This window comes from Phyllobates terribilis, unplaced genomic scaffold (genome assembly GCF_046119375.1).
Source record: "Phyllobates terribilis strain yellow unplaced genomic scaffold, ASM4611937v1 Scaffold_7__3_contigs__length_470593459, whole genome shotgun sequence".
In the NCBI taxonomy this organism is placed as follows: Eukaryota; Metazoa; Chordata; class Amphibia; order Anura; family Dendrobatidae; genus Phyllobates; species Phyllobates terribilis.
This window is the reverse complement of record NW_027362767.1, coordinates 87296302-87312579: the sequence shown is the minus strand read 5'-3', so window position 1 is coordinate 87312579 and position 16278 is coordinate 87296302. Positions and strand designations below refer to the sequence as shown.

Genomic DNA, 16278 nt, shown 5'->3' with positions numbered 1-16278 from the left:
ACCCCTTAGATGCAAGTCAGAACCTCTCACAGAGCCAAATCAGATCTCATACTTCACACTGAAGAGGAGCAGTACCCAGAAACACGTGTCTGCAACTTCAGATTCTGGTTTGGCTTTTATCCTAAGTCATATGACAAGGCTCGTTAAAGGATCAATATTGACTTTCAGGATTGGTACTTCTAATATGTGGCACTAGAATTCAAGTCCTCTTCCTCTCTGAAGAGGTAATTTGCATATTTAATTTCGCAGACATGCATTGCATGGTCTAGAAGTCTCCTTACACTGGCATGCCAGGCCTGGAATGTCACTTTCTACAATAATATTAAAAAAAAAAACTTGCAACATTTCCTGATTTTTAATCCTTAAGGATTGGCCCATTTTGTGGCTTTTGGATGAAGCTTTTTAAAAAATGTTATTTTTTCTACATCATCCCATTCTAGAAGCCATGACAGTTTTAGATTTCCATCAACTTAGTTGTATAAGGGCTTGTTTATTGTGGGATGACTTCGCATTTTAAGAGACATGCAAGTCATTACCTAACTTTGGACAGAGTTTTGCGAGTGCTTGTTATTTTGCAGGACAAGCTGTAGTTTTCACTGGTAACATTTTGGATACATAAGACTTTTTGCTCTTTTTTTATGTCATTTTTTTGTGAGACTGGATGAGCCAAAATCAGCAATTCTTGTATTAATTTTTCACCGTGCTGGATAAAAAAGGATATACAGTAGTCTTATATTATTGTGTCCATTCAATTACTCGTATATCCAAATTATATCTCAAAATATTTTAGATCATATTCTGAGAGCACTAACTTTTTGGTTTTGTATACAGAGCTTTTTTTTGCAGTCAGACAAAAAGGTAGAATATCCAGCGATAAAAATATATTCCTTTATTGAAATTCATGTAAAAAGACCTGTATTGAGGACAAACACCAACCACCAGACAGACCAGTCCGATCGACGCGTTAGGACTTTATTGAGTCTTAATCATGATCTCATGACTAAATAAAGTCGAAACGCGTTGATCGGGCTGGTCTGTCTGGTGGTTGGTGTTTGTCCGCAATACAGGACTTTTCACATGAATTTCAATAAAGGAAGATATTTTTATTTTTATCGATGGATATTCTACCTTTTTGTCTGACTGCATTTATTCGACCCTAACCATGGCGTTTCCTTGCGATATCCACATGGACTGAGTATCTGCATCTACCGGTGAGCTGACTCTCCTATTTCCCTTTTCCTCCTTTCCAAGCTAATTTTATTGGTATTGATAATTTTGGGATACTTACTACTTTTTGATCACTGTTTTGTGAGGCATGATCAAGAAACACAGCAATTGTAGCATTTTCTTTTTTATCTCGGATAAATAACATAGTTTTGTAGTATAGGCTGTTACAGATGCGGCAATACTAAATATGTCTTTTATTTATTTTTTTTTAAGACATTTATATTTTTCCAGATTAAATAATTTATTTTTATTGTGGAAAAACTGAGATTTTGAGGATTTTTTTTACCTTTAATTTTTTTTAAAACACCAATTATTAGTCCCCTAAGGGAACTTAACCAAGAACCGTAATAAAATATTTTCAGTACTACACCTCTGGATCCTTGGTAGCTTCGAGTGGAAGCGCCCTAAGCTAGCTTTTCTTTTTTCTTCCTCTCCATCTATTGAACGTTGGAACCTTTTTAACAAATTGTCCACGACAAGCACACAGGCAGCAAACCACCACCGGGGATCAGCACTGGAGATTCGTTCTTGTGCCTGCTTGCACAACTCTACAAAAGGTGAGTAAAATCTTCTCTCACCTTATTCTAGTTTTACAACTTTTAATAATAATACGCTTAGATAGTGTACCCGTATTTCCCAGGTTACACCCCTCCACCACAAGACCCAGCATAGAAGCCAAACCAGACATTCTATTTGCAGACACACATTTTGGGGTCTTTGCCACCCATCAGTGCTAAGCAAGAGGTCATATTTGGGGGCAGGAAAGGACTCTGATTGGGATCTAAGGGGTAACAGCTCTCCTGACATGTGCTCATGACAAATATATTCATCCAACTGCGTTAAAGGGTTAAAAGCTTTCCAAGTGCATTGATGTCAATGATGGAAACAGAAAAGTTCTGCTCCCTCCCCGGATTATACTCTGCCAACATTGTACAAGTACTACATGACCAATTGTTGCATAGGGCACACAAATGCCTTTTTTATGCTATACTGTGGGGTAATTATGTATTTATGACCTTTCCATTAGAACATCCCAGAAAGCACATTTAACCCCTTGAAGACCAGGCGATTTTTCATTATTTTGCTTTTGTTTTTTGCCCTCGCCCTCTTCCAAGAGCCAGAACTTATTTTTTATGTTTTCTGTCCACCTACACATATGAAAAATAGTTTTTGGAGAGACAAGTTATAGTTTTGAATGTCGCTATTCATTTTACCATATAATGTACTGAAAAATTTAAAAAAAAAAAAAAAGAAAAAAAGTGTTTGGGGTGCATTTTCTCTGTATGGTAAAAATGAGCTGGCAACATGGTCAATAGGATTCTCCAAGTCATTATGATTACGGCAATACCAAAGATGCATAAAATAGATTTAACAGTTTTTAAAAATAGAGAAAAAATATAAGAATTATGGTTAGTGTCACCATTTTCCATGGCTTGCAAAATTGTTACTTTTCCATCGATGGAGCTCTGTGAGGGATTGTATTTTGTGGGGTGAGCTGATGATTCTAATTATACTCTTTTAGGGCACATATGACACTTTAATCACCTTTTATTGTATTATTTAGGGAGGTGAGGTGACCTAAAAAAAAAACTAATTTTGTGGTTTCAGTTTAATTTCTTTACCATGTTTACCATATGGGTTAAATAATTTAGTATAATATATATATTATACTAAAATTATTTAACCCATATGGTAAACATGGTAAAGAAATTAAATTGAAACCACAAAATTAGGGTTTTTCGGTCGCCTCACCTCCCCAGATTATATATATATATATATATATATATATATATATATATATATATATATATATATATATATATATATTAGGGTGTTGTTGCTTGCTTTAATAGAAGTCTGGTCTACCAAAAATGTAACATCACTTAACCCATATATGTGTATTTTAGAATTCTTTTTTTTACTAGGGAAATGTAGGAGGGGTGATTCAAATTATATATTTATTTTTTAAAAACATTTTTTTTTACTTTAATATTTGGTCCCCTTAGAGGGATTTGAACCGGCGATCCTTTGATCACAGTACACAGTGTAAATTGGCTCCTAAGCCCCTTGCACATCTGTGGACCCCAGCGTGGATGTACATGTACTGATATGTGATGTGACCCTGCGCTAAGGGGTTAAATGATCACTGTCCTTTCATCAAACGTTACATAAATCAATCGTACAAGCAAACAGAAGAAACTTTGTAATATATCTTATGAAATAAATAGGCTTCTTTCTCCACTTATGAGCCACTTCCTTCTCTCCCTGTCTCCTGAACTCACCACCCACTCATGTAGCCGGATCCATGGACAGATTTTGCCCTCATTTAAAAAATCCTTCCCTTCATTTTTATTATTACAGAATAGGAAGTGGCAATTTATTTTAACAGTTTATTGCATTTTGTCGGCCCTCATTCCTTTATGGATTGTGAACATGTACTATACCCTACAATGTTACTGGTGATCTCCATCGGGTTATTACAACTATTTCTATATGAGATTCTTGGGTATTATTTTTAATTGATCTTAACAATTAAAAGTTCATGTTAATCATCCTGCATAATCAAGGGCATGAAAAAAAAAAAAAAACAGTTGCAGATTTTCTAATTTTTGGTTAACTTGCCTGGAAAAAAAAATGTTCAAAAGTCATATTTATCCCAAAATGGTCCCAACAAAAACTACAGCTCGTCCTGCAGAAAAACAAGTTCTCAGGAAACCTCTTCTACTGGGCTGAACAGGGAAATAAAAGTTGTTGTTTCTTATGTTGTAAAAGTAGGAAAACATAAAAGTGTATAACATTCGTTATGTCCCTAATCGTACTGTGCAGTAAAATAAAGAGAACACGTCATGAATGCCGGAAAAAGAAAGCTTCAAAAAAGAAGAATTCAAAATTTAGTTTTTCAATACAATATAGGTTACACTGAAAGATACAACATTTTTAAAATACAATTAAAGCCTGCCAAATACATAGAAAAATAAATGGAAGAGTTAAAGAAAAAGTTATTGTTCTTGGAAGACGGTGACAGAAAAACGAAAAAAGGGCAGGCAGAGAAAAGGGTACAAATCCTAGAAGGTAGTGGAAGGGGGCGGTGGTGAATGCCCGTGTTAACATGCTTCCTCAGTAGCATTAGAAATAATTGATCCGTCCAGTCTAGGGAGAATACTTAAAGGGTCAGTCCCAAAAGAAGAGAGAGAAAGAAAGAGAGAGAACAGAGAAAGAAAGAGAGAGAACAGAGAAAGAAAGAGAGAGAACAGAGAAATAGAGAGAGAACAGAGAAATAGAGAGAGAACAGAGAAAGAAAGAGAGAGAACAGAGAGAGAGAGAGAGAGGAGAGAGAGAGAGAGGAGAAAGAGAGAGAGAACAGAGAAAGAGAGAGAACAGACAAAGAGAGAGAGGAAAGAGAGAGAAAGAAAAAGAAAGAAAGAAGAGAGAAATAAAGAGAAGAGAGAAATAAAGAGAAGAGAGAAAGAAATAGAAGAGAGAAAGAAATAGAAGAGAGAAAGAAATAGAAGAGAGAAAGAAATAGAAGAGAGAAAGAAATAGAAGAGAGAAAGAAATAGAAGAGAGAAAGAAATAGAAGAGAGAAATAAAGAGAAGAGAGAGAGAGGAAAGAGAGAGAGGAAAGAGAGAGAGAGGAAAGAGAGAGAGAGGAAAGAGAGAAAGAGATCTTAGCAGTTCGGGTTCAATGAAGTTCGAGTTCTGTTACTTTCTCAAAAGTTTGGATCCATACCAGAACCCAAACTTCCACAGGTCCACCCCTAGAGTCAATCACTTGAAGACCACCAGTATTCCTATAAATGGGGCTCTGGAAGCTAGAAATTGAGCTCTGCATAGCCAAGGCTTAAAAGCAGTGAAGGTGCGCAGTCTTGAACTCCACTCAATTCACGGTCTATGAGACTGCTGGAGACAGCAGAGTACGGTATTACCAGCAGTCCCATAGAGAATGAACTGAGCTGAGGTCCAGTATGTGCACTTTCACGCCATGCAAGACGGGGATCTGCACAGCTGGGTTTTTGAGCACTGTCCAAGCAGTCAGACTGCCCAGCAATCAGGGCATATCCAGAGGATGTGGGATAACCTGCTATTTTGTGAATAATCCTTTAAACGCCACCGTATGTAGAAGACTAACTGTCAGTATGCTACACTCTGCTCACACCGAGCACACTTATACCTACAGGACTACATTACTACTAATGCCTCATTATCATTCTATGGTCCACTTCAAACATTGCAGAAAGGCAGAACATCATAAGGACCATAGGGACACATTGCATTGTAACAAAAATAAGATTGTTTCCTCAGATTTATATAAATTATTACTATTAGGTCACAGTTATTTCAGCCAAAAGTAGCAGAGTAAAATACAAAACTTCTAGATTCCTATAAGAACAATGTGCAAAGCTCTCCATTTTCAGCCCAGAACACCATGTCAAATTTAAAAATAATACTATTCTATTTCAATATTAGATTTATAATAAAAAAAACAGTATTAATCTGTGTAACCATCAATACATAAAGGACCATCCAAAATCGCTGTTTTTAAAGAGATAAATATTAGGATCCAGTCTGCCATCTTGTGGACATTTTATATAGGTGCGATAATTCCCTCGTTGCAAAGTCAATTCACACACACTTGGTTTACACAGAATTTACATGTAAAGGTTTAATAAGTTTAATCAAAAGTATAAAGAAAAGTTCTGCAACTTTCTAATATACTTTAAGTTTTAATATTTTTCTATTTTCAAAAATCTCTGCTTGCTTTATGTGAACGACAAGATTCCAGTTTAAATCTGTAGGATGAAGACTGTACAGAGGTAATAATCCTCACTGATGAGAGGTTATTTGGAAGAGGTATTCCCATCATATTTCTCGACTTTTAAAATGCAGCATCAAGAAGGAAAAGTTGCGGAATGATGTTAATCACAGGATGCACAGACATGATAATGATATGCAAAGCATGAAAAAAAATATTCAAAACATCTCAATTTCTTCAGTATGCAGTATGAGCGCTATGTGCAGAAATCCCAGAACTTACAGCCAGGGCTGCGATCAATGAGGTTACTAATGATTGTCTCAGGAAGGTTCAGCTGTGCTGGGAAGTAAATCATCAAGATCCGCTGCTGGCAGCTCCCTTAGTAATTGCCGACCAAACACGTCCCAGATGTGCTTGATGGGAGACAAGTCTGGAGACACGACAGGCCATGGAAGCCCATTTAAATCACACAGGCTGCTCACAGTAGTACGAGTAACTGGCAACCTGGCGTTGTCGTGTTGAAAAATGGCTCCTGGGACATTTTGGAGAAATGGCCGCACCACTGGTTCCACCACCGAATCAATGTAAACGCCGAGATGTTAGTGTACCTGGGATGAAGACCAGAGAGGTCTGGCTATCATACGTTATGTCACCTCACTCCATAATTCGAGGCGTAGGACTGATGTGATGTTGCTTTGTGAAGGCCTCTTCGTGGCATTGCCCACGTGGTCTCGTTTGATACAAAGAACGGCGCATAGTGATCCCATTTTTTCAGGCATGAACAAAAGAGCAGCCAACTACACTTTTGTGCACCTCAAAGAAGACGAAAACCACTGAAACAGAGGAGTTCAAAGTGTCTTCATTTACCTCACTATAGTGAATGGATCCAAAGTTCCAACTGAGATTTACATGTAAACCCTGATGTAAGTGCTCAGTGTAGAGCACAGGATAAATGAGATCAAAAATGTTCTGTACCCCAAAATGCTGAGAAAAACAGCTTCAACTCAACCCTGAAAAAAACAAGTGCCTACTAAGGTCCATAATCTGTAAACAGAAATATTGGGGGCCTCCATACTACTGACTGCACACAGACTGTGGAATGGCGACATGGCTGCTCCCTCAAAAGAAATCCAGTGAAATCTGTGCTTCCAAATCCAAATTCCATCCCTCCCAGCTGAGCCCAACAGTGCCTAAATCACAGTTAGGCCATGGCCCCACTATCAGTATTTAGTCAGTATTCAGTCAGTATTATTTCTCAGGAGTGGGAGCCAAAACCAGGTGAGGAACAATCAGAGAAAAGATATAATAGAAATAAGTCACCAATTCTGCATTTATCACCCACTTCTGGTTTTGGCTCCCACTCCTGAGAAAAAATACTGACCGAATACTGACCAAATACTGACAGTGGGGCCGTAGCCTTAGTGTCCACATTTGGCATTACAGTAGAGTGGAGTAATCACTTAAAGGGGTTGACCGGTCCAAATCGATAAGTCTGCAGTCACTCTGTGTGGCTGCAGTCTTATGAATCCCCCTAGTGTATGCACCGTGCCCTGTGAGGATTCGCTAGTTTCTGACCCGGGATAGGAGGGAATGTATGAGTTATACATACTCCCGGCCAGGGCCCGTGTAGTGGGCGTGGCCTCGCTCCATACACTTGTGTCGCCAAACAGCCATATAAGGGGTATTACTACAATCGGGAGAAATTGCTTAAATTATAGAATCTATTTTTACTTTGTGAAAATAAAAAAAAATGAAATTTTTTTTCTTCATCGGTCAATGGTATAAAATCCTGTGAAACAGTTATGCTGTCAATATACTCACTGTAACTCTAGATGAATTCATTGAGTAGTGTAGTTTGTAAAATCAGGTTAGTTTTTGCAGGGTTTCTGCTGTCCTAGCACGTCAAAGGTTCTTCAAATACAACATGGGGTGAACAATCTATTTTACATCCCAAAAGTTAAATTGTGCGCCCTCCCTTCCGGGTCCTGCCAGGAGCCCAAACAATAGTTTTCCCCCCGCATATGGGGTATTGGTCCACAACAAATTGCTGGAGGCTGGAGGGGCCCCCTCTCCCCGCGGACCGGCTGAAAAACCCCAACGGCCCGGTCCTGGTCCGCGGACCGGCGGTTGGGGACCTCTGAATTAAGGCACATAAGCAATGTCCTTCCGATAATTCACAATGCAGTTTATTATTTCGTCATAAACCGCTAATCACACAGTCCATCTTAGTATACGCCCGGCATGTTTACACCTATCACCTCCGGGAGCTTCTCAAGTGGCAGACCGGCATATTACACACATCACAATTCGGGAGCCTTTCCAGCGACAGATACGTCCACTTGGCTCCCGTTATAGCCCTCAGCTAGGCAACAACATACATGTCCATATAACGCAGCGTTTTACCTTTAGCGGGTTTGGCTGCAACAGTCCGTTTATTCCGCCACCACTGTGGCTTTGCGGCTTTCCCAGGTGGGGGTCTCTAGCCGTCGTCCCCTCGTAGGCTACTGGTATGTCTTCCACACTTGACATCCAGCCTGCGCCTTTCAGGGTTCTTCACCAAGCCGGCTCTCCCTCAAAGGCCACTGACATCCACGCACAGGATCCAGGCTCGGCCTTTCAGGCTGCCAGGCTTCACTCTCGGCCTCCCTAGGCCTCTCACAAACGGTGTCCCACACACACGGAGCACAGGCCTCACGCCTCACACCGAACACACCTGTCTCCCATCAAGCAGGGTTTATATATGCATCCTGTGCACACACACACACATACTGATAGGACCTTGCTGATGTCACAGTCATGTGATCAGTCAGCTGTGTGTATAGGTCCTGTGTGCTGTCCCAGTCATGTGTACAGACCTTTACTGTGCATACAGGACCTGTATGATGTCACAGTCATGTGACCAGTCAGCTGAGGGAAAGGTATATGGTCAGGTAAAACACATCCTAGACCATTACCGTAATGCAAGCATGTCGCTGCATTACACTACATAAAGTGTGGCATTTTCAATAATACAGATATAACACAGGTCTCATGTACATCTACATAAGCACCGAGCCCCTGCACAGTAATTACTCTCAGGGGTAAAAATGTTAAAAGAAGTTTTTCAATCCAGCAAAGCGAATTGAAAATAAAAAAAACTTCATTAGAATAGGAGCGTGGGCATAAAAATATATCTGATGCGTTTCGAGTCTAGCTGACTCTTAATCGTAGATATAGATAAAACTGTTTGGTTACTGATCAAATGACACAAGTGAACTATTAAAAAGGAGGAAATATATAACCCCCCCCCACCACACACGTATCCTCTCACACCGACTGACAAGTTACTTGGATTTACAATTAACCTGACTTTGGCGAGCACCGATGTGGACGAGTCCAGTACTGGCTGATAAAGTGCTACACAATGGAGAATTTACCAAGGGCGGAGGGCCGCTCCTATGAGGCCAAAAAAAACACAAATTTGGCGCACATAATATTTGAAGAAAAATGGGAGACTGAGTGGAAAACATGTCAAACTGCAGATTTACTAAAATTCATGGGAAATATTCTAGTGCCCATCCAGCCGGCTCACTGACCGCAGGCTTATATTTCAAATTAGATTGTCAAAAATGAGCCAAACTTGTTACAGGGCATCTATCATCAGAAAAAAAAGCCTACTGCTTAAATTGGGATATTTTTGTTCAATGTACATATTTTTTTTCAGATTATTATTTATATTAAATAAAAATCTTGCAATTTCCACACTTGCCACTAGGGCTTACATTAGACTCCTACTTCTTCACATAGACATTATCAGAACCTGACTGTCTCAGAGTGTGCCTCTTAATAAAATGTTTAATCTTGCTTCATCATATAAAATGGGAGTCTATGTAAATGTTCTCAGCCTTTATAGTACACTGCTCAAAAAAATAAAGGGAACACTTAAACAACAGAATATAACTCCAAGTAAATCAAACTTCTGTGAAATCAAACTGTCCACTTAGGAAGCAACACTGATTGACAATCAATTTCACATGCTGTTGTGCAAATGGAATAGACAATAGATGGAAATAACTGGCAATTATCAAGACACACTCAATAAGGAGTGGTTCTGCAGGTGGGGACCACAGACCACATCTCAGTACCAATGCTTTCTGGCTGATGTTTTGGTCACTTTTGAATGTTGGTTGTGCTTTCACACTCATGGTAGATTGAGACGGACTCTACAACCCACAGAAGTTGCTCAGGTAGTGCAGCTCATCCAGGATGGAATATCAATGCGAGCTGTGGCAAGAAGGCTTGCTGTGTCTGTCAGTGTAGTGCCCAGAGGCTGGAGGCGCTACCAGGAGACAGGCCAGTACACCAGGAGACGTGGAGGGGGCCGTAGGAGGGCAACAACCCAGCAGCAGGACCGCTACCTCTGCCTTTGTGCAAGGAGGAACAGGAGGAGCACTGCCAGAGCCCTATAAAATGACCTCTAGCAGGCCACAAATGTGGATGTGTCTGCACAAACGGTTAGAAACCGACTCCATGAGGGTGGTATGAGGGCCCGACATACACAGATGGGGGTTGTGCTCACAGCCCAACACCGTGCAGGACGCGTGGCATTTGCTACAGAACACCAGGATTGGCAAAGTCGCCACTGGCGCCCTGTGCTCTTCAGAGATGAAAGCAGGTTCACACTGAGCACATGTGACAGACGTGACAGAGTCTGGAGACGCCGTGGAGAGCGAGCTGCTGCCTGCAACATCCTTCAGCATGACCGGTTTGGCAGTGGGTCAGTAATGGTGTGGGGTGGCATTTCTTTGGAGGGCAGCACAGCTCTCCATGTGCTCGCCAGAGGTAGCCTGACTACCATTAGGTACCGAGATGAGATCCTCAGACCCCTTGTGAGACTATATGCTGGTGAAGTTGGCCCTGGGTTCCTCCTAATGCAGGACAATGTCAGACCTTATGTGGCTGGAGTGTGTCAGCAGTTCCTGCAAGATGAAGGCATTGAAGCTATGGACTGGCCCGCCCGTTCCCCAGACCTGAATCCAATTGAGCACATCTGGGACATCATGTCTCGCTCCATCCACCAATGCCACGTTGCACCACAGACTGTCCAGGAGTAGGCGGATGCTTTAGTCCAGGTCTGGGATAAGATCCCATGGGAGACCATCCGTAACCTCATCAGGAGCATGCCCAGGCGTTGTAGGGAGGTCATATAGGCACGTGGAGGCCACACACAATACTGAGCCTCATTTTGACTTGTTTTAAGGACATTACATCAAAGTAGGATCAGCCTGTAGTGTGTTTTTCCACTTTAATTTTGGGGGTGACTCCAAATCCAGGCCTCCATTGGTTAATAAATTTGATTTCCATTGATGATTTTTGTGTGATTTTGTTGTCAGCACATTCAACTTTGTACAGAACAAAGTATTCAATGAGAATATTTCATTCATTCAGATCTAGGATGTGTTATTTGAGTGTTCCCTTTATTTTTTTGAGCAGTGTATAACCAATAATCCCCAATCTAGTCTTATTCTGGAATCACCCAATGGTCTGGTATGAGGGACAACCCTCAGATTAGATGCCTCTAAACTACAAGTTTTGATCATAGCTGTGCCCTAATAGAGCCGAGTTAAAAGGGTAGTCCCATAAATAACATATTGTCACAACACTGTTTGATATCACGGAGCTATGGGCTCCTTCCCTATCCCTAAAGCTAGGGGCACCCTAGCTATCTCTGCTCCCCGGATTACTTCTAATTGTGAAGGCGCTGGGGCAATGTGCCTTGTTGAGCTCCTAAATCAGTCCTTATGGGTCCCCAACCACACCAAGGGAAGTGGGGAGTTGTAGTGTATAAGAATAAACAAACCAGACTAACAAGGGAAGATGTACAGGGATAAATGAAAATACCAATCATACAAATATGCACCCACAAACAACAGAGGGAAACACCAGGGAGAAAAGAAAGGAAAAAAACAAATAGAAGAGGATGAGGATATGCACACAGACAAATCAACAAGCAACAGTCTATAGAACAACACTCCAAACACCTCCTCAAACAACCAACACCTCCAACTGAGAACCAGGCAGTATGAAACTAACACTGGGAATTCCTGATTGCCAGAGGAGAGTATATATAGCTGAGGGGAGTGGCCAACACTGAACAGCTGAGATCATCCAAGCTGGGAAACTGTAGAGACTCCATGCTGAACAGATTAACCCCTGTACTGCTGACAGAAACCTGCACCGTTTAATAGGACGGTGAAGTGCTTCTAATCAGTGCAGGAGTACATGAAATCAGACACTGCGGCCTTCTGGCCCCTTTCTGTCGCGGTAATCCCGGGATACATAACACACATCCATAGGATAGGCAGTAAATGTATGATCGCTGAGAGGTATTCAACCCCTCAGACCCCAACTGATCAGAAGAATGTGAGTCATCAAGTCATGTGTGTGAATGGAGTGGATAGTGAGCAGGTGCAAGAACTGCTCCATTTGTTGTCTGTGGCAATGGTAGTCGTACATGCTCAGTACCCCTCCATTGCCATAAGAGAATTTTGACCCCCTGTTCTTCAGATTGCAGCCGCTTCCCCAGGGATCATACATTAACCATTAATCCTGTGGATAGGTGATGAATGCTGCTTATGGGATAACCCCTTAAAAAGTACCACTCAAAGGGTCGAGGCTTAAATATGCTTTAACACCCACCTATAAAACTAGACAAAATCCCCCAAACTGCCACTAAAAGTCTTTTACCTGCACGTCCATACCAGAACTACTTGGCAACGATTAATACTTATTTAAGCACAACCTTTGGCAGAAAATCCATGAAATTTCATTACTGAGCTGGAGATTCCAGAGTCCGGTTCATTAGACGGAGGCGGAAAACTTCACATTTCACCTACTGAGGAAAGTATTGGTTCAGCACATTCCTCCCCAACGCTGCGGCAGTGTGCAGCTTGTTACAGACGTCCATGCTGCTTTACAGAAGACAATACTATTTTCTAGAGAATATCACATTATTTTCTGCAGAAATCCTCTGTGATGTATTAACACCACAGAAGAAAAAAATCATTAAGGCGAAATAAACCAGGGAGAAGTAGACGATGGTCATAGACAATGTGATCAGAGCCAAGAGGAAACTTAAAATGGCCTGACAATGATAAAATAAAGGGAAAACTCAAATTTACAGAGTGTAGATATCTATGGTGGAGGACAATGACAACGTGTTCCACCAGGGAGTAGCTGTTATTTGGGAGTGTCACCCCGCTCTGAGTCATGGAGGGGTTCCTCCTGAGTGTGGAGCCTACATGAAGCAGTATAAGCAAGGTTTCCTTAACAATGGAGATAGATATTGAGGCTCACCTTGTGAAGTGGGCCCATTAAGCCCCAGGTCTGGGTGAATACACAGGCCACGGACATTGGTGCAGCTGGCAGGATGGCACGTGGGAAGCGAGGACGTGGCACAGTCAGGACAGATGAAGTGGAAGTCAGCATGAAATTAAGCATGATGTGCAGAGAAGGTGGAGGACACCAAACTAGGAGAAGGTGGAAGACAGCAAACCAAAGTCTTAAATCTCTATCCTAAGACACAGGTGTGTCCTAATGGGCCCAAAATAGGATCATAAAAACAAGGTCACAGAGCCACACTAGAGAACCTGTAAAACCCAAAGTGGAGCACAACAGAGGGCAGCGGACCAGGATGAAGGAAGCAGAGCCAAGGATACCCGAGAGAGGTGTGTACCACAGACTAAGCATCCCCTACAGAAAGGGGGTGTACTTTAGGTTAATCTGACCTTGGCAATCCTCTGTCCATTAAATGCCGTTTGCAAGAAAAAAAAATAAATAAAAATAATAAATATATATATATATATATATATATATATATATATATATATATACACACACACAAAAATGAGGTTTAAAGAACTAATTACATAGTTTACTCATATAGATTAATTATGCCCCAACGACAAGGTATCCGCTCCATCCCAGCTTAATATTGGAGCGTGTTAACAATGTTGTCCCCAGACTGTGTTTAACTCATTTCAATAGTTAAGCCAGACCCCTTCTGCTTCTATACATGGGCTGTGATGCAGAAAGGGGCTGGCTTGGCTATTGAAATGAGCAGTTCGTGCGGCACATCTGCTTTGTAACATAAGAAACACTTTCACTGTCTTGATTGCAGAAATGAAGCTGCCAGGACCCAGGATAAAGTGGCTCTCTGACAATCGGAGCCATAAATATAGGTGAACTATACTAGTAACTTTTATAACAGACTCAATATGATTTGATTAGATCTGTTTGGATTTTAAGTCTCTTCGCTTAAACTGATAGAAAGTTGCACTTTTTGCTCTAAAGTAATAAAATGTAAAATTGCACTTTGCCTTGGGAAATGCAGGGGCCAGGGCTGTGGAGTCGGAGTCGTTATAAAATGGACCGAATCCAACTCCTAAAATATATAATAAATTTTGTACAGTTGTTCAATGCGGTTTGTGGGGAATATTTTTTCATAAGATTTTGGGAAAGTTATGAAATGTCCTATAAACGTCTGTCCTATTCCTGATCTAAGGGTCTAGACTTTAAGCTGAGATGAATCTGTGCTGCAGTTTATGTACATAAGTAGTGAAGCTCCTCCTCTACAGATAAGGAGAAAACAAACAAACACACAGGGAAGGAATGCCTGTACTCATCTCAGAACTGCTGGAGTGAACAGGAAAGCAGGATTAAGAACAAAAAAGAACAGGTTCTTGCTATTATAACTGATAATGCTTCAAACATGATACGTGCAATTAAACTGATGAATGAGAATAATGAAGGTGAACAGCAGCTAGAAGAACATTTCAGATTCTGTATGTTGGGGATGGAAGTCCACAGTCCTGTTCCCATAACGGAGGAACAAACAGATATTACTACAGAAGAACAGCAAAATGATTCTTTACAATTAGATGATCTTGTTGAAGCTGCTTCACACCTCTCTCCTATTCATCACATGCGCTGTGTTGTGCACACGCTGCAGCAGGCAATAAGAGATAGTCTGCAAGAGGGACATGCTGCTACTCGGATTAGCAAAGTGAGGAAATTGGCTATTGCTGCCAGAACCCTTAAAATTAATTCCATCTTGAAGAGACGTGCTGGAAAATGGGCAATTGCGGAATTACAAAATTTTTCACTTGCTCTCAAAGAAGTAGAAGAGCTCAATCCTTCATCAAAACTGACTGTGCACAAGGCAATTCCTTTATACACTGAAACTGTTAGAGATGTTGCCCATGTGGTTACTGCTTTGCCACCAACCCAAGTTAGTGTAGAGAGGTTGTTCTCCAGCCTTAAAATTATTAGGTCAGATTTGAGGTCATCTATGAAGGAGGATCTGATGGAGGTGATACTATTTCTCAGAACAAATTCATAGACTGCATAAATGTTATTCAGTACATTTTGTTGAAAACTGTCCCCCCCCCCCACTTACTGCAGAGTGTATAATAAATTGTAAATATGCAAAAGTTTTTTTGTTCTAAAGTTGTATTCCAATAAATATATTTTATGTTCTATCTAAATAGTTTTATTATTGTATCATAATAATGATTAAAAGCCTGATGTTACCATTTTACTACAGTAAATTTAGCACTTAAACTTAAACATTAACCATGTATGAGGGGAGTCGGAGTCAAAGGTTTGGCTTACAGACTCCACAGCCCTGGCAGGGGCGCAACATTTTTGGAATACTCTCCACCCCTCCTCTTCCCCTCCGCAATGATCCAAGAGGACCAGTACTGGGGAATCTCTGCTACACTAAACGGCGTCAGCTAAAACTTAGAATAACGTACAGGTACAGTGACTGCGTGCCCAGCAACGAACTGATTGAGTAAATTGTCATCTCGGTTGCTGCCGCCAGTTCCTATAGAGAGTGCACCAATTGGTATGAATTTATCATGACAAATCTCTCAGTATAATGAAGTTTTTCCAATTCAGTTGTTGCCTATGAAGAGCACAGCAGCCGATAAACTCATTTCAAATGCTGCGCTCTGCATAGTTAGTGACAGAGATATCAGAGGCTAAATAGCTATTGAATGAAGGCAGTCCTGAATCATGTGATATCATAGTATTCAAGTATTTATACCATGGAGAGGTCAGTATTACAATGTATAGAAAACTAAGGGCTTATGTACAAGGCAGTTTTACTACTCATTATAAGAGGGTATCACTTGTCATTACTACCTACAAGTAATAGAAGTAAGGCGGTCTCTACAGACGTGCATTTATGGGGCTCTAGTATATGAACTCAACAGAAAAAAAAATCTTTTCATGCCTTATCAGATGAATGTCTCCAT

At 40.8% G+C, this 16278-nt stretch overlaps 1 protein-coding gene across 4 annotated transcripts in view; it reads right to left on the bottom strand.

Moving 5' to 3' along the window:
* The window catches only part of SLC25A21 (solute carrier family 25 member 21), a 420995-nt gene that overhangs the window by 397075 nt on the left and 7642 nt on the right, over positions 1–16278 (bottom strand). The window lies entirely within an intron of this gene.